General features: G+C 41.5%; 1 long non-coding RNA gene and 1 pseudogene across 4 annotated transcripts in view; one reads left to right on the top strand and one right to left on the bottom strand.

Moving 5' to 3' along the window:
* LOC140503857 (uncharacterized) overlaps positions 1-3,967 on the top strand; it is a 33,698-nt gene extending 29,731 nt beyond the window's left edge. For all 4 annotated transcript variants that reach the window (XR_011966895.1, XR_011966894.1, XR_011966896.1 and 1 more), the window contains 2 exons: positions 1,866-2,115; positions 2,889-3,967. This is a non-coding gene — a long non-coding RNA (uncharacterized lncRNA). The remainder of the gene's footprint in view (positions 1-1,865; positions 2,116-2,888) is intronic.
* A 1,508-nt stretch (positions 3,968-5,475) lies between these two features.
* Positions 5,476-18,501, bottom strand: LOC140503856 (cytochrome P450 2A13-like; annotated as a pseudogene).
* Positions 18,502-18,927: the final 426 nt, after the last annotated feature.

The following is an 18,927-nucleotide window of genomic DNA, read 5'->3' as shown; positions in this document are numbered from 1 at the left end:
CAAAAGACTCAAGAGAAACATTAAAAGATAATCTGAGTGTGAAATCATAATAGACTTAATAATGTCGAACTTAATAAGGGATTTATAATATATTTTAATATAATATATAAAATTACATTTTATATATTTATATTATAAATAATATATATAAATTATATACTATATATGTATATTATATAAATATAAGTAATATATATAAATTATACATTTATATGATATATAAATTATGATATATAAATATATGATATATAAATTACATTTATATGATATATAAATTACATTTCTATATAAGAAGATGATAGATGTAACTCTTAAGAACTTTATCACTAGTGGGACGATCAGAAGGAGTCTACATAGAGGAAACGTGTTAGGAGGATCTCAAATGAAGAATGGAAGAGGGAGAAAGAGGTAGGATTTAGTAAGGTCAAACTGTTTACATTCCTCCATAGGAAGATGATGCTTGTAACTCCTAAATTCTTCATCATCATTAGGGCAGTTAGAAGGCATATGTATAGATAGATGCCATGGGCATGAGGTCAATATGATGGAATCATACTTTAAAAAATAGAATTAAAGGTTGAGAAAGAAGAATGCATTGGGAAAAGAGGGGAGGGAAAGGTAGAATAAGATAAACTATCTCATATAAGAGAGGCATGAAAGAGAAGTTTTCAGAAGAAGCAATCAAAGTTATCTTTAGTCCGATGAAAAATTTCTTTAAATCACTAATGATTAGAGAAATAAAAATTAAAACAACACTGAGATATCACCCCATACCTATTAAATGGGCTGATATGATAGAAAAGGAAAATGATAAATGTTAAAAGAGATGTGGGGAAATTGAGCTACTAATGGACTGGTGGTGCATTTGTGAAGTCATTCAACCATTCTGAAGAACAATTTAGAACTATATCCAAAGGCTATAACGTGGTCATACCCTTTGACCCAGCAATACCACTACTAGTCTATATCCCAGAGAAATCCAAAAAAGGAAAAGAGCCTACATATACAACAGTATTTATAGCAGTTCTTTTTATGGTGGCAAAGAATTAGACATTGAGGAAATGCCCATCCACTGGGGAATGGCTGAATAAGTTGTGCTATATGATTGCGATGGCACATGATGGTTTTATAAGAAATGATGAGCAGGAAATGGGGCTCATCAAGAATGGGTTTAAGAGGGAACAATACATATACATTTAGAAGAGTATAAGTCTTCTACATTCAGAAGAAATAAAATGATACGCACATAGGGAGGGGGAAGAGGACAAGGGAGGGATCTTTAGATGGGAGGGGAGGGTTTAGGTAAAGAGTGGATATAGAAGGGTGTTTAGATTTATGGGAATGGAAGGATAGGGGAGGGATCCTTGGAGGAGGGTAGGCAAGTAATAGGAGGGCAAGGTAGTGAGTAGAAGTAAAGTAGAAGAAGTAGGAGGCATAGGAAATGAGATTCGCGCAAACAAAGATCAGGAATAGAATATGCTTGGGATAGTATATTTCTATATGTATATGTGTGTGTGTGTCTGTGTATGTATATGTCTATAGCTATAGAGAAACACATGTAAACTTTATAGTAGCCTTCGCGGGGGGGGGCTGGGAAGAGGGGAAAAATAACAAAGTAAAAAAGTGCACAGCAAAGAACAAAACTCACGAGGAAGCAAAGAAAAGATGGACAATTTTCAACACAAGTGTTATTTATTATATAGACTTTCTTGAAGTGGAAATTCATTGTTACATAAATTGAATCCTTTTACATTCCGCTATACATATGACATGCTTTTTTTCTTTTTAAATTTGTGATTAAGTTTCAATATTTAAATTTGTGATATGTTTTTGATTCTATTCTCTATTTTCTGTTTGTGTTCTAGCGTTTGAGTCAAAAATAAAACTTTTTTAAAAAGCAATGATGAAGAGGATGCACTCAGAAAGATCTAGAAAGCCTTTGATGTACTGATGTGAAGTGAAATGAGCAGAACCAGGAGAACATGGTACACAATAACAGCAATACTGTATGGTGATGAAGTGTGAATGACGGAGCTATTCAACGATCCAAGACAATTCCAAAGGACCTATGATGAAAAAGGCTATCCACCTCCAAAGAGAGAACTATGGGAGTCTGTATGCAGATTGAAATATACTTTAAAAAACTTACTTTATTTCTTTGTTTTTGTGGGGGAGAGGGTTTCTGTGTTTTCTTTTACAATGTGACTAATATAAAAATATATTTTGTATGACTGCACATGTATGATCTATATAATAATACTCACCTTCTCAAGGAGAGAAGGATGGCAGAGAATTTGGAACAAAAAATTTTATAAAAACAAATATTAAAAATTGATTTTACGTATAATAAGGAAAAAATAAAATATTAAACAGAAAAATCAACTTGAAAAATTTAGTAATTCTAATCAAATTATTTTGGTCCAAAACAATTTAATAGGATTTTTTTGTGAATACACAGGGAGCAGGATTTTTTCCTTTGGTTAACTCCAATACAATTAGTTCTATTTCATTTTCTAAGATTTGGTTGTACACAGTGATATTGGTCTGCTGGTAGTTTGAGTAATTTATATTTCTGAAGGTATTGATCTTTTTCTTTTATGTTCTCAATTTTGTTAGCATATAACAGAGCATAATAGGTTCTGATTATTCTACTTAAATCTTATAATTTTGTTATGTTTTCTCCTTGCTCTTTTACTCTTTTGCTGCTTTGATTTTCTACCCTCATCTTTTTAGTCAGATTGAATAACGCATTAAGATTTATTCAGTGTTTTCAAAGAACAAACATTTACTTTCATTTTTAATTTCTGGAAGACTTTTTTTTTTTTTACTTTCCAGTTAATCTATTTCTCCTCTAATTTTTGGTATCTCCTCTTCTGTTCTCATTTTAGATTTATTTATCTGCAATTTCAGAGTTCCAGGACCCAAGTTTCTGAAGAGAAGGGGGAGAATATTTGATAGGACCAACCTCTTGAAAAAGAGGGGAGCAAAAAAGGAAGAGGGGATCCTCGAACGTAGCCTTCTAGTTAAAAAAAAAGAAAAGAAAAGCTCACAGAGAGTGAAAGCCAGCCTCTTGCAAAGAAGAGGATCACTCTTGTAGCCCCAGAGCTGGAAAAGCAGGAAGAGACAAAGACACAACCTGGGGGAACAAATTTCCTGGTATTTGCCCTCGGCTTTCATTATGATTCAATCAGTAAAAGTTCAATGGGAAGGGATTTACCCTTCTGGCACCTCAAACTCCTTTTTCTTCTGGGGTGACTCTGAACTCTTAATATAATTCCATAGGGCTAAAGGCCTATAAACACCCTTGGGGTACAAGTGAAACTCACTGGAATGCTGAGAGGATTACTGCTCTGGTGACACCAAACTCATTTCCTTTTCAGGGGAATTTCAAACCACAGGACTCTATAAAGCTGAATGGGATAGGTAGGACTCATTAAACATGGTGAAAATTTGTCTTGATTATTTATAGGCTAATCTGAATTTTTTTTTCCCTTTTCTGTAAAATATGTGGAGTGAAAAAAAATGCTGTCCTATACCATCTACATGTTTTTACTCTGAGTGCTTGTAAAGGGGCTGGGAATTCTTTCTCCATAGTCATGAACTCTATAGAAGGTATATTCTGATGTTTCCAAAAGAAACTCTAGTTAGGGGCAAAATGAGTCATACAGAACAACTTTTTTTGGAGGGGCTCCCAAGATTGGATTCAGTTCATTTAAGTCCAGAACTTGCAATGCTGGGGCACAGGTTATGCTATTTAAACTGTATAGTGCCAAGAAGCAAACACAATGTTCCCAGTGTAGTCTGAACAGGCAAAGTACAAATTTTCTCTGATTGGTTCTGGACACTACCATGACACACTACTGACTCCTCTGCACTAATCCCCTCAGATCATTTCCACGAGAATTTTTGTGTGAAACCTAGTTTATTCTTACTGAACTAATTTTTTAAATAAAAGTATAAGATTTAATATTTACCTGTATTATATTTTTTTGTCATGGAGTCATCCTGTCATTCCAACCAGTCAAGCTTTTTTGAATCCCTACTCTGCTATCCAATTGAATAGCTCTCCATCAATGATCTGTGTCCTCTGCGATTCTACAAAAGTTTTCTATTCCTTCACCCAGGTCACTTAGAAACATATTGAATAGTACAGTGTGAAGAACAGAACCCCAGGGCAGTCCAATGGACACTTCCCTCTAAGTTGACTTGTACCTGTGAATAATAATTCTTTGGGTCCAAGTATTCATAGGATTAAAGGATCACAGACTTAGAGTTGGAGGAAACCTCTGAGGTCACTGAATCCAACCTTATCTGTTTACAAATGAGAGACTGAGGCCCAGAGATGACTCACCCACATATTTAGCAAGCTTTGAACTCTGGTCTTCCAGAGTCCAAGCCCTATGCTCAACTCACAGCACCACCCTGAGCTGAGTCTACCTGACTGTTCTCTCATCTAACCCACCTCTCTCTACATATTCGTCACTTAGAGTCATCTATTCTTCCCTCTTGCTACTGTATGCAACTCGACTGCCCCTTGGCCTTGAGCAAATTCCTTCCCCTCTCTTGGCTTCACTTTTCCTTTCTGTCTAATAGGAGGGGCCAGTCATTCTGTGACGTTTCAGATATTTGTTAACAAAAATTTATGGTCTCTTTCTCACTAATAGTAGTAATAGGAAAGCTAGAGAGAGACACAGATAGATAGAGACAGAGACAGAGTCACAGAGAGACAGATATAGGGAAAGATAGCAAGAGAGAGTCAGAGGAAGATATGAACAGAGGCAGAGAAAGTAATTTGTGGATAAAAAAAGACAGAAAAGAGGAAAAGAAACAAAAGAAAAAGAGAAAAGGACAGAGACAGAGATGAAGAGAGAGAAATGGGGGAGAGAGATGAGGAGAGAGATATGGGGAAAGAGAGTGAAAGAGCGAGAGAGAGACAGAGAGACAGAGACAGAGAGAGAGACAGAGAGAGACAGAGGGGGGGGCAGAACCAGCCACAAGGGGGTACTATGATGCAAGACATATCTCTCATTTATGAGCCAAGAGTCTTCTGAGCCAGTCAGTTTGTTTCTGTCTGCCAGTGACTGTTTGTTTCCTGGGTGAAGTAGTGGGGAAAGCTTCAGAATGAAAATCAAAGGATCTAGACCTAGAAGGAACCTCAAAGATCATCTAGCAAACCTCAGCATGCTTCCAAAAAAGAGAGGGGAAGTGACTTTCTCAAGTCACACAGCTGGTAAGTGTCAGAGGCAAGATATGAATCCAGGTCCTCTGCTTCCAAGGCCAGGCTCTCCCACTGCCTCTCTTTGTGACCTGGGGACTTGTCTCTTCCCCTCTGGGAGTTTCAGTTACCTTATGTGTTACCTAAGGAGGTTGGAATCAATGACTCAGAGCTGCCCAGAATTTATTAATACATCTGCTGCCTCACCCAGGAGTCCCACAGACTTCTCCTGCTTCAGCTGTGGCTTCCTGGGTTAAGCCTCATCCTCGAGGCAGGAATGAGATGGTGTAGCTCTGGGGGATGGTGGCAAAGCCCACCATCTAAGGGGAGATATCGATGACCTCTGTTGGAAGTGGAGACTGGAAATAGAATTTCTGCAGGATGGTAGTGAGGAAGAGGAACAGTTCCATTCTGGCCAAGCCTTCTCCAAAACAGTAACATTTGCATGGGGAGCCAGAGTCAGAGCAGATCATAGTGGGGAGGGCTCTTAGAACAGAGAATGTTAGAAGGGGGAGGAACCTTAGAACAGGAGTTGTCAGTCATAAGAGGGTCCCTAGAACAGACAATGTTCAGACTGGGAGGAAGCTAGGTGGTGAAAGAAAATGATAGTTTGAATTGAAGAGGATGGGATCATATCTTAAAAAAAAAAATGAAATCAAACAGTGAGAGAGAAAAATATTGGGAGGAGAAAGGGAGAAATTGAATGGGGCAAATTATCTCTCATAAAAGAGGCAAGCAAAAAACTCATTAGTGGAGGGATAAAGAGGGGAGGTAAGAGAAAAACATGAAGTCTACTCTCATCACATTCCACTAAAGGAAAGAATAAAATGCACACTCATTTTGGTATGAAAACCTATCTTACAATACAGGAAAGTGGGGGATAAGGGGATAAGCAGGGTGGGGGGGATGATAGAAGGGAGGGCATGGGGAGGAGGGTGCAATTTGAGGTCGACACTCATGGGGAGGGATAGGATCAAAAGAGAATAGAAGTAAAGGGGGACAGGATAGGATGGAGGGAAATATAGTTAGTCTTATACAACACAACTATTATGGAAGTCATCTGCAAAACTACACAGATTTGGCCTATATTGAATTGCTTGCCTTCCAAATGGAAGGGGTGGAGAGGGAGGGAGGTAAAGAAGTTGGAACTCAAAGTGTTAGGATCAACTGTTGAGTAACGTTCTTGCCAGTAGGAAACAAGAAATATAGGTAAAGGGGTATAGAAAGCTATCTGGCCCTACAGGACAAAAGAGAAGACGGAGACAAGGGCAGAGAGGGATGATAGAAGAGAGAGCAGATTGGTCATAGGGGCAATAAGAATGCTTGGTGTTTGGGGGGGGGGATAAAAGGGGAGAAAATTTGTAACCCAAAATTTTGTGAAAATGAATGTTAAAAGTTAAATAAATAAATTTAAAAAAAAAAGAAAATGATAGTTTGCTGGGCTTGGAGTCAAGAAGATCCAAGTCCAAATGTTTCTTAGAAATTTAGTATCTTTGTCTTCCTGGTCAAGTCATTTAAACTCTCCAAGCTCCTGTTTTCTCATCTACAAAATACAGGGATTGAACTTGATGGTTCAAAAGGTCCCTTCCTGCTTAAAATCTGTAATCCTTTAGGACGTAAAATGTGAGATTTGAGAGGGAATTTGGGGGGGGGGAGGGAGAAGTAGTACAGAACATGCTTGAGTCTTGTGCCAGAAAAGACTTTATTAGGAGGCACTCATCTGTAGCAAGGGCAGATTTTGGAAACTTCCTACTTTATCTATTTTTTATTGCTCATCAGCTACTATACTTTTGTTGGGTATTTTTAGGCTGACAAAGGACCACAAGTATTATCAGTAGTTACTGAATTTCTAATTTTCATGCTCTGGGTCATTGCCCATTGCCTCACCTAGGTATGGGTCTATCTAGACAACAACAAAAGCAGCTCTTTTTCCTCAACCCTCGTACTTCCTTCTCAGGAGAAGCCCTTGATTCCTTTGAGGAGAAAATGGCAACCATCCCATGTGAGACTCCTCTTCTAACTTATGGTATACCTCAAAAGCCTCCTACACTTTCCCCTACTGTTCCTGTCTGCTCCATGGTCTGTCAAAGAGGTGACCCTTCTCCTCCCTTTTCCCTTGACACTATCCTTCCCAATCTTACAGAATTCCCCATCTGGCTTTCTACATTCTAAACATACTGGCCTATTTCTTATTGCCCAAGGTGACTGTTCCATCTCCAACCTCCATGCCTTTGAAGAGATTTCTTGACCGGAATGCCCTCCCTCCTCACCTCTCCTTCTTAGCCTCCTTAACTTCCTTCAAAGTAACCTTTGATCCCACCTCCTACAACAAATCTTTCCTGATTCTGGTAGTTGCCAGTGCTCTTGATCCAAAAATTATCTGGTCCTTATTTATCTATCTTAACTTGATCCCCTTCCAACAGAATATAAACTCCTTCAGGGTAGGCACTGTTTTTCCTTATCTTTGCTCCACCCCACCCCCACCTCAGAAGTATTTATTGGATTGAATGATAGAATGGAGAAGGACCTTCTAATCCAATCTCCTTATTTCACAAATGAGGAAACTGAGGCCCAGAAAACAGAAGGGACTTGAGCAAAATTGCAGGTTCACATTGTCCCAAGATGCTGAGTTGGAAGGGACCTCAGATACCCTTGAGTACCAGGCCTGATTTCACAGATGAAGAAACTGAAGTCTGGGAAGATGAAGCGCCCAAGGTCACTCAGGTAGAGAGCTTTCAAGATGGGACTTGACCAAGGGCCTCTGACTTCTGGTATATGTACTTCTTCCTTAAAGAAGAAGAGATGCTGGTGAGATTTGGGAGGGGTACTTTCTGGAACCTTTGGACCCTCTCTGGAAGCATCCCATTACCACTTAAGAAGCTTAGTCAATGGAAATTGACCTGAGGAGTAGCAGGATGAATTCAGAGTATATTAAAAGAAAGGAAGGATTCACCAGGCTCTGTCCATACTGATTGGCACTAGGGATGAGAGTGGGGGTCATGGAGGGGAAGAGAAGAGACTTTCCTGCTTACCAATGGAGAAGAGGGCAAAGGTATCACTCTTCATAAACTGGCCTTTTTTGTCCAGGAAGTGTTAAGGGTTCAAGGCTTCAGGGCAGGCAAAGAAGTTGGGGTCCCTCAACACTGATCCCAGTATAAACTTCTGTGTACTAGAGTTGGGGGTGAGAAAGAACAAGAAAGGAAGTCAGGGATGAAGCAGAGAGGAGGGCAGGAGAAGGGGAGGCAAAGATAAGGAAGGAGGGGAAAAGAAAGAGACAAGAAGAGAGGGAAAGAGAGAGAGAGAGAATACTTTATTTCTGAGAAGACAGCATTATATAATGGATTAAGAACTAGTAACAGAGGGAAGAAAACCTGGGTTGAAATTGTCTCCAATATCCCAATACCTGCTGACAATGTGACCCTGGGCAAGTCAGCGAACAATTTGCAGAGAAAGTTCCAACCTGCATCAGCAGAGATGGTTCCCTATATCAAAGAAATGATAGGTCCAGTTCTTATCCTTATACTTTGTATCCAATTATATGGGCACACATTTCCCCTAAGAAAATGTAGGATCCTTGAGGGCAGGTGCCATTTTATGTTTGTTTTTCTAGTCCCATCGTGAAATCCCAGTGCCTAGTAAGGCCATAATAAATGTTAATGGTTGATTGATTGACAGAAGATTAATAGTAAATGAATTATTATTATTATGTTGTACTATTAATACATTATTAATTGCACATTATAATGCACATTGGTGTATTGATTATATTAATAATTATTATAATAAAGTGTCGTGGGAGGAGTTGTTCAGAACACCCCTAATCAGTGGGTTTCCTCCCTCCCCAGTTCAGGTGATGAAATCACAGAAGGCATGAGTCACTAAGACAGCAAAGTGTTCATGTCTTTAAAAGGTTCAAAGAAGGATGCTTCACTTGGTTTCCCCTTTTGGTGTAAAAATACCCTCTGGTTTTCACTTGAGAGGCAGCTTGCCTTTGATTGACAAAACAGTTATGGCCTTAGTGGTCTGGAAAAATGAAGCTTGTCTATTCTGGGACCTATTTTGGGAAGCAATGTCAAGGAGTGTGACTTCTGGCAGTCTAGAAGAGAGCCAACAACGAAAGAAGCAACCAGCAGTTGAGGAAGAATATTACTTTTCTGCTTTTTCTTCTGCCAGAGTATAAAGGGGGAGGAGGAGAGTGAAAGGGAATAGGACTCCCTACAGTCCTTTTGGGCATATTGGTTTCCATCAGACCTAAGGAGAAGAGGAAGCAGAGAGAATGAAAATGAATCTTCAGAGGTGGGAGCTCAGTTAAGTTTCAGAGACACGCAAGCCTAGGTACCCAGTTAAGAGACCTGTTCAGTATATTCTGTGCCCAGGAGGGATGAAGACACCACAAGAGGAGAAAGGATATTGGGGCCCTGTAGCCCTAGGTGTGAAATGCTTTGGCCACACATGTTCTCTAAGGATGTGCATCTCTTTAAATGTACACTAAGTGCATGGACACTTTTTCCACTGACATCTGGGTATATTTGTGGGACAGTGTGCTCTAGGTTTATGGGGGGTGGGATCTATTATTGTTCTTCTTGGGATATCATTGCACTAAACTCAATTTTTTTCCTTTGAGCTAACTGTCTACTGGCTGACTTCTAAAAATAAGTCCATCAGTAGCAGCTTTAGAACTCTACCTTTAGGAGTGTAAATTCACAGAACATATTGAACCCCAGGGGAGTAACTGCCCCTGGAGACCTAACTAGTAAGTTCAAGTTGTCCAGAGGGTGTACTACATAAGAATGATAGCTATAATTTCTATAAGTTTTAAGGCTAGCAAAGTATTTTTCACATATTATCTTCTTTGAACCTCACAACAATAAAAATTATTATCATTTTAGATCTATATATGATATTATACATAATGTGTAAATAATATATATCGTCAATAGTACAAATTATCCTCATCATTACTCATGAAGAAATTGATACACACTGAGATTGAATAGACTAAGTGGCTTGGCCATTGCCACAAAGATAAGACAAAATGACAGAATGAGAAAGAAAGAAGAAATAAGAGAGAGAGAAAGACAGAGAGAAGAGGGAGGGAAGAGAGAGAGAAAAAGAGAAGGAGAGGGAAACAAAGAAAGGGAAATTGATGGAGACAGAAAAGGAGAGAAGTGAAGAGAAGGGGAGGAAGAGATGGGGGAGAATAGAGAGAAAGAAGGAATAGGAACAACAGAGCTGAACTGAAGGTTTGTCAGAGCAAAGGGTTTGGAAGAGGAATATAAGGAATGACTGAATGCAGGAAGAAGAAAAATGGAGGGATGTTCTAGGCAGAAGAAAGATAAGAGAGGTCCTAGGGCAGGATAAGAGGCATCTACATGAAAAAAATGGGTGAATACTGAAGGGTGAGGATGATAGAAGCAGATTTAGAGGATGGAAGAGATAGAGAAGTTCCTAGGGTAGGAGAATGGGGGTGTGGAGCTGAAAATAAGAGTATCCTATCTTGAGAAGAAGGTAGCCCTGCAATTTGGTGTCTTCTGTGGCTCTCCGAGTCACACCCATGGAAAGCACATCTCCAAAGCTTTGGATCTCATGGATGACAACCTCTGTGTATGGCATCTTGACTTTGTCCTCAAACTTGGATAATCGGTTCCCCCAATCACTTGATCGATTTCCTCATGGATTTTAGCTGTGGTTGTGGGAGGGGTAGAAAAAACGTGTGTCAGAGAGACCCTAGTGAAGCTCAAGGAAACAGATAGAGTGTGGAGGTTGGATATACCTGGAGATAGGGGATGCAAGGGTGAGGAGTTAGGGGAAAATTCAATTTTCCAAGAATGTGTGTGTGTCTCTCTGTGTGAGAGGGATATGGAAGATAAGGAGATGAGGAAACAGGTTTGGGGCACTTTCTGGTCTTCCAAAGGATTTCTAAGTGGACCAGAACACTGGGGCTTACCTTCCACTTCTGGATGTTTCATTAATAGAAGTAAGCCATAGTGAAGGGTTGTGCCAACAGTCTCAGTGCCTGCAAAAAATAGATTCAGAGTGGTCATGATTAAGTTGTGAATGAAGAATTCTGTGTTGGAATTTTCCTTTTCTTTTTTGGGGGCTCCCCACCCCCACATACACATACTTGCTGCACCTCTAGACTCTTCAGCCTCAAGGCTTCCTTCCCCCCCTGTCAGTTCAATTTCCTTGAGCCCCAGGAACGTGCAGGGGTAGAGGGGGAAATCCATCAATGGCCCCTGATAAATATCTCAGTTCAAAGGGATGCAAAAAGCTATTTTTTATTTTTATATTATTTTATTTTATTATTCCTCAGAATTCAGATGAACGTAAATTTAGTACTGAAAAGGACTTTAAAGATTGTCAAATCCAACCACTCTCATGAAGAAATGAAGGCACAGAAAAGTTGGAACTTGCTCAAAGTAACATAGCTAGTAAGTGCCTGAGGTAGGATTTGAACCCAGGAATGCTTGACCCCTGAATCTACAGCCCTATCCACTACAGTATGGTGCCTTTCAGAATCCCAGGATGGTAGATCTGGGAGAGACTTCAGCAGTCATAGAAACCCTCACCTTAAGCTTCCTTACAAGTAGTGGTTCAGTTTCTGTTTGAAGACCTTCAAAAAAGGTGAACCTGCTCGTTCTCTGGGTGGTCCATTGCACCTTTGGACAGTTGTCACTATTAGGAAGTTGTTTCTCCCTGACTTCAGACCTAAATTCCTCACTTTACCATGTCTCCCATTGCTCCTGACTCTGCCTTTGAGGACCAAGACAAAAAATCTAATATCCTCCATTCTACATTTTGTAGATAAAGGGACAGACAGAGAGAGGAAAGGACTTCCAAGGTCTTGTGAGGAGAGTCAGACAAGGCTGCTGGGACTAGATTATTGGGCTCCTCATCACCTCAACCCCTATATGCAGCTTGTGAATGTCAGAAGGGGCAAAGGGTCATGGAGAATGGAGAATGTCTATTCGTATTTCTTTATATTGACCTTGTCTTCCTGTATCTCTGTTTCCAATTTTTTGTCTTTTTTTTTCACCTATCACCATCTTTCTGCGTGTCTCTCCATTTTTGTTATTCTGTGTCACCCATCTCTGTGTCTCACTTTCTCCATTTGTCATTGTGTCTTTATCTCTTTGCCATGCTACCCCCAAGTTGGCAACGACCTCCAGAAGTCATTGTTATATCTGAATCTGTGCTCTATGTTACTGCCTGACCTGGGTTATTTGTGAACCTGCCTCCTGACATGTGCCATGGAGTGTCTTTGAGCCTTGCCTCTGGAAGGCTGAGACTTGCCACCTAATGTGTGCTCGTGCTTACTGCTCACCTCTGAGACCTGCTGCCCAATATCTGTGAATCTCACTTCCCAATGTCTGAGGGTTTCCCCCAGAGTTCCATAACACCCTCAGTCTGAAATCTCAGCCCATCTCCTCCATTTTCACTTGCCCACTGGGCCATTACCTCCTGCATCTTGATCAGGAAGGAGTCAGTGAAGTTCCAGGGGAAATTAGGATCCAGGGTGGCCTGATTCTCCAGGACCTTCTCAGTAATGTAGGCCTCCAGTTCTTTCAATTCCTTGAATGCTTGCTGCTTAGGCCCTGGCAGGTGTTTCATCACTCCAGAGAACATCTGGAGGAGGGCACAAGACAAGTCAAGGGGTACAGGGCCCTGGGGCAAGTGCCCAAGGGCTTTGAGGAGGATAGAGCAGTCTGTCAGCATAAAAGATTTGGATTAAGATCAGGAATGGAGCTCATAATGGAAAACAGATGGTCAGGAGGGGGCACAGAATCAGATTGGGAATGGATCAGTCAGGATGAGAGATGAGAATCTGACTGGGAGTTGGGCATCAAGACATGGCATAAGATTAGATAGAGTGTGAGCAGGACATGGTGGAAGATAGAGATAAGAACGGGGAAAGGAAGTCAGACTGAGGAAGGGGGTCAGGATGCGCATGAGGTCAGATGGAGAATAGTGGGGTCAGGTTGAGGAATAGAGTATAGGAAGTAAAGAACGGAAATGAAAGCTAAGGATTGAGGTATGAAGGTGAGTAGAGACCCAGGGATGTGGGAGAGAAGGTCTTGGGGCTCACCTGTCCCACGGATGTGGCTGTGAACCAGAAGATTCCCAGCATCATTATCAACAGAGACAGGAACTGCTTGTCCTCACATTCATAGTGATCCCCAAAGACAATGAAGCAGATGACACTGGAGACTATACAACTCAGGATGAAGGTGGGGTGAATGGGGGCTCCTGTAACCCAGTCAAGTCAACATAGACACAGAGATAAGGAAGCACAGTGGTAGAGAGATAAAGAAGAGGATGGAGGCAGAGAGATGGAGAGGGGAAAAGAGGAAGCAGAAGAAAGGAACAGAGACCCTCCCAAGAGATGCATGGAGTCAGTTTTGGATAGAAATAGTATAAAAGGGGAGGTGAGAGCAGAGTAGGAAAGAGAATAAAGGCACACAGTAAGTGAGTTGAGGCAGAGATAGGGAGAAAAAGAGATAGGGACTCAGTCTCTGATTCTCACAGTCTCCTCCAAAGGACAGCCAATATCTCTACTGTCAGAATAATTAAAGGATCTTAGAGGCCATCAAGATCACAAAACCAGGAGCAATCAGTGCAGGATTTGAACCCCAGTCTTGTGAACTCCAAGATCTGCACTCTGTCCACTATTCCATGATGCCCTGAATGTACCTTAGGCCATAAACAATATTATGTTCATTTTATAGGGAGGGAAACTGAGCCCCAGAGAGAGGAGGTGACTTGCTCAGGTAACAAGTTGTAGAGCTGGGATCCATGTCCAGGTCTCCTGATTCTAAGTTCAGGGTCCTTTCCATGACTGCAGGCTGCCTCTCCTTACCAAGTATATGGAGTGGAAGAGACCTTTGCAGTTACCTAATCTATCTAGTGAAAGCCCTTGTTTTTACAGATAGGAAAACTCTGACCAAGGTCACCTATCCAGTGAATTAGAACACAGAGTATCAGAGTCAGATGAACTCAAGTACTCCAAACTCTCTCATTTTATACAAAAGAAGAAACTAAAGTTCAACATGAGGAAGGGACTTGTCCAAGGCCACACTGAGTGAAAGGCAAAGTTAAAACCCTACTCTGGGTCTCCTGGATCAGGGAGAAGGTCATTCTCTGAATTCAGATATCAAGAATCATAGAATCATTGATTTAGACATGGAATGGAAGCTAGAACACACCATCTATTCCATCCTTCTCATTTTACAGAAAAGGAAACAAAGGCCCAGCAAAGGGAGGTCATCTGCTCAAAATCACAAAACAAATAAGTAAAGAAGTTTGAATCAAGTTCAGGTCCTCTGACTTCGAATTCAAGACACTGCCACACCAAGATTTAGAAATCAGCTACTGTCATCTGTCCTTTATTTACAAAGCGGAATGTTGACATCATGGGATAATGTCTTGACTTGCATATGAACTGATATTAAATGAAGCATAATTGTACAAAGCTATTAGTCTCATCCTCTCTAGTAGATACATTGAAATACAGTGTGAAGACAAGAGTCAAGATGACTGGCAATGGTCCAGAATTCAGTGAATGACCTTGGTGTCTTTGATGCCTTATCAACCTCTAACAGCTCCATAGTCCTGCTTCAACTACCTTCATGGGCTTTGGAGCAATTTGTTCTCATCCCCCATTCCAACAGGAGGAAGTCTTCATATTCTTGGGATACACATCCCCCTAACTCACCAATGGATTTGAGGCCCATACCTTCAAACTGGTTTATCATATGTGCCAAGATAATTTTTCTACTGTGTGGCTTCTTTGCATGCTATAGCTTCTTGGAGCCACAATTAATAGGTATGTGGCAGAAGAACACCAAAGGTGGATGAGAAGCTCTGAAAAACGCTCTGCAAACTCTCACACCAAAGGTTCCAATCCTTCTGGGACACCCCATACACCCTCAGACACTGGCTAGTGTTAAATGTAAGGGAGAAGTAAGTCACAGGACATAGAGAACAATAGCCAGTTTGGTGAAAGACAATATAGTTGAAGTTGACTTTGTCCAAGGTCCTGAAAACTTCTTAGGTCATACTCAACTTTTGTTGGTTGACAAGCCTCAAAGAGGAAAGCAGCTTCTTCACTGCCCCTCTTGCCCATGCCAAAATCCCTGAGGGTGGTGATGGAGAATTGTCAGAGTTGCTGGGACCACTCCCCATTACTGAAGACCATACCTAATCAGGGACAAGAAGGACGAAATGGGCTAAGGCAGACCTGAAAAGAAACTTGAAGTAAGCATCTGAGGAGTGCCAAGGAGGGAGACAGAAACAAGAAGAGGCAGGAACAAAGGGAGAAACAAAGAGAGATGGAGAGAGAAAAGGAGGTGGAAAGATACAGATAAACAGAAATGGTAAGAGGGGGCTGTGGAGACAGGAAGGGGCAGAGACATAGAGAGACAAGGAGGCACTGGATGGCCGGCAGAGATGGAGAGAAGGGGAAGATAGTAAAACAAGGAGAGACAGAGAAAGAGAGGTGGACATAGGGAGACAATGAGAGAAAGAGAAACAAGGGAAAGAGGGGAGGTAGGAAGTGATATAGGGACAGACTAAACAGATAAGGAGAAGGGAAAAGACAGAAAGGGGGAGGGAAAGAAAGGGAGTGAGAAAAAGAAGGCAATCAGAGAAAGACACATGAAGATATGGAGAGACAAAAAGAAAGAGAGAAAGGGAAATATAGAAAGATGGACAATACGGACAGAGTCAGAGAGAGAGTGAAAGAAACAGGTAAAGATAGGGAGTTAGGAAAAGAAATCAAGAGAAACATGGAAAGATTGGGGAGATAAGAATACAGAGAAATAAGGAGGAATGGAGAGGTAGAGGGAGATGGTGATATGAAGAGAGATAAATGCAGAGACAGAGTTAGAGGAAAAGGGAGAAGTAGAAAGGTGAAATAAAGAGGTAGAAAAATAGAAAGATGAGAATAGGCAGAGAAAGCGGAGAGACAGGGAGAGACAAAGATGAAGAGACACAAGAAATAACAAGAAAGGGAGAGAGGTGGGAAGATAAGAAGAGAAATGGGAAAACAAAATGGAGAGAAGGAAAGAGACAAGCAGGCAATTGAAAGAGGCAAGGATGGGATAAGGGAGGGGAGGGAACAGGATAAACAGGATGAAGATGGTAGTTCATGGAGGAACCCTGGACAGCAGCCTAGAGGAGGCCACATTCACCTAGGGAGAGTTATGTGTGTTCCTTCCCAGACACTCATCAAAAACCTTAAAGAGCCAGTTGAAAGTGGTCTGCTCCCACCGACCAGAGAACTCCTCTGCTTAGTCAACAAGTGGCTCCTTCACCGCCTCATACCCAATCAGAACTACAAAGGTCCTGGGCCCCAGGTGCACTGTGAAGACAGGGCCAAATTTTTCCCCAATCTGAAGAGTATGGAGAAGTCAGAATAACCAGAGTTTTTCCTCTGAATTCCATGATTTCCTCTCTCTTAGCTCTCCCCTTGAAAAATAATTTCTCACCCATCATCTCTCAGCAACTTTCAAAAAGAAAAAATCTAATTGTGACTTTGCCATCAGCAACAAACACAAACATTTCAGACACACAGAAGATAAAAAGTTTTGTAAACCTCTCTTGTACTCTGTTTTTTAAAATAAAGAAATTATACATATATAATAACTTTAAATAAATAAATTATACACATATGTATATTTATTCATCTTTCTTTGTGAGATGTTACGTGGTACATGGGACACTGTCGTGGTAGTCAGGGAGACCTGGGTTCAAATCACTCCTAAGACACTTTTTAGCTGTGTGACTGAGAAAACCACTTCATCTCTTCTTCAGTTTCCTCATCTGTAAAAGGGATTTGGACTCAATGGCCTGACAGATTCTTTTCAACTCTAAATTCATGAACCCATGATCTTCAGTTTAACAATATAGTTATAAAATTGCTGGGGTTTTTTACTCCTTTGTCTATGTTTTATTTTTCTGTGACAAGGCAATAAACACATATTTATTAGACTTCTACTGTGCACCAAGCACCATGCTAAGCCCTGGGTATAGAAAGAAAGCAAAGACAGTCTCTGCCATCAAGGATTTCACAGTCTTATGAGGGAGACAACATGCAAAGAACTAGGTGGAAACAAGCCTTGGACAGGATCTATGAGAGACGGTCAGCAGAGAAGGCTCTGGCAGGAAGGTGGGATCCTAGCTGAGGCTTGAAGGGAATCAGGAATGCCAAGAGGAGAATTTTCAAATGCATTTTAAAAATGTCTTCTTGATGCCCCTTTCAGAAGGAGGGCATGTCTATTCCAAGTTCCTCACCTACACTGGTCTTCCTTAAACAATACTTCAGAGTAATGAGAAACTAAAGAACGCCATGGCCAGGCCAGAGAGCAGAGTCCCTATATTTGCCAAGCGATCTCAGTGGGCTCTCACATCTCCACCTCCCTCGGGCTGGATCTCCCAGTCTCCTGGCCTCTTCACCATTCCTCTGAACCCCTTTATTGCAGCCCAACTCTGTCCATCTCTGCCACAAAGAGGTTCTGTGATTTTCTTCAAGCATCTTAAGATCATAAAACTTAGCTCTTAGAGACCATCTAACCCAGTCTGTCCATGTTACAGAGAAGGAAACTGAGGACTAGAGAATGGAAAAGATCTTCCTCAAGTCAGCAGTGAGAAGTAGAGAGTTTTTTCTGTCTCCATCTCTCTGTCTTTCTCCATGTCTCCTTCTCTCTGACCCTCCCAGAGCCTCCCTCCAGGCGCACTGAAATCTGTCTATGCACTTGTCTCTCTATGCATCTGACTCTTTGACGCTTGTATTTCTCTATCTCTCTCTATGTCTCTGAGTCCATCTCTATGTCTTTTAGTATTCACTTCAATCTCTTCCTCTGTTACTGTATTTTCCTTTCTGTCTCATCTCTGTTCATCATCCCCCATCTCTGCCACCCTCAGTGACTATCTGTCTCGATCTCTTGTCTCTGTGACTTCATGACTCTCCCTGTCTCTGTATGTCAGAACACCTGCCTCCCAGTCTCTCTCTTTGCTCCTTGTTCCTCTCTCTGTCTCACTCAGTCTCTGTGTTTCTCTGTCTCAATCTCTCCACGTTCTCCCTCTTGTCCCACTCCCAGCCTCAGTACCTTCATGAGGGAGTCATACATCTGCCCAGTGTTGAGCTGTAGGTAGTTGCCGATGAAAGGCAGGGGGGTGGACCCAGGGGGAAGGCTACTGTGGACTTTCCTCTGTTTCCATACAGGGAGCACTATCAGGGCAGAGAGACAAAAGAATATGGCCCCCAGCAGCAGCCCAGAGGCCAGCATCATGAAGGTGGCAGAGGCCCCACTGCAGTGTTATCTGGGGTTTGGGCAGATGTTAACCCAGGACTGGGGTCCAGATAGGGCTGTTCCTGACTTTTATGCTTGGGCCGGGGGTGGAGATTGTCACCTGGCCCTGATCCCAATTCTCTTATGCAACATTCTCAGTCCAAACCCATTCCTCTCCTGAGACCCAGAACCGGCCAAAGCTGAAGGCCACACAGGGAGAGGGATTAAGTGCAGTGGAGGCTCAGAGACTTGAGGATCCCAGGGAGTAACAGTAGAAATGGGCAAGGTTTAAAGTCCAGAAATGAAGTTGTGGGTCTCAGAACACAATGGTGGCAGTTTGGGAAGGATTTAGTAATAGGGCTTGGAGGACAGGGCATCTTGGGACTTGCAGATGAAACTGATAGACCTTTCATTGGCTGTGAC

The sequence above is a fragment of the Notamacropus eugenii genome, chromosome 5, assembly GCF_028372415.1.
Source record: "Notamacropus eugenii isolate mMacEug1 chromosome 5, mMacEug1.pri_v2, whole genome shotgun sequence".
NCBI classification, from domain to species: domain Eukaryota; kingdom Metazoa; phylum Chordata; class Mammalia; order Diprotodontia; family Macropodidae; genus Notamacropus; species Notamacropus eugenii.
The sequence above is the reverse complement of the archived record's forward strand: the minus strand, read 5'-3'. Positions and strand labels throughout refer to the sequence as shown.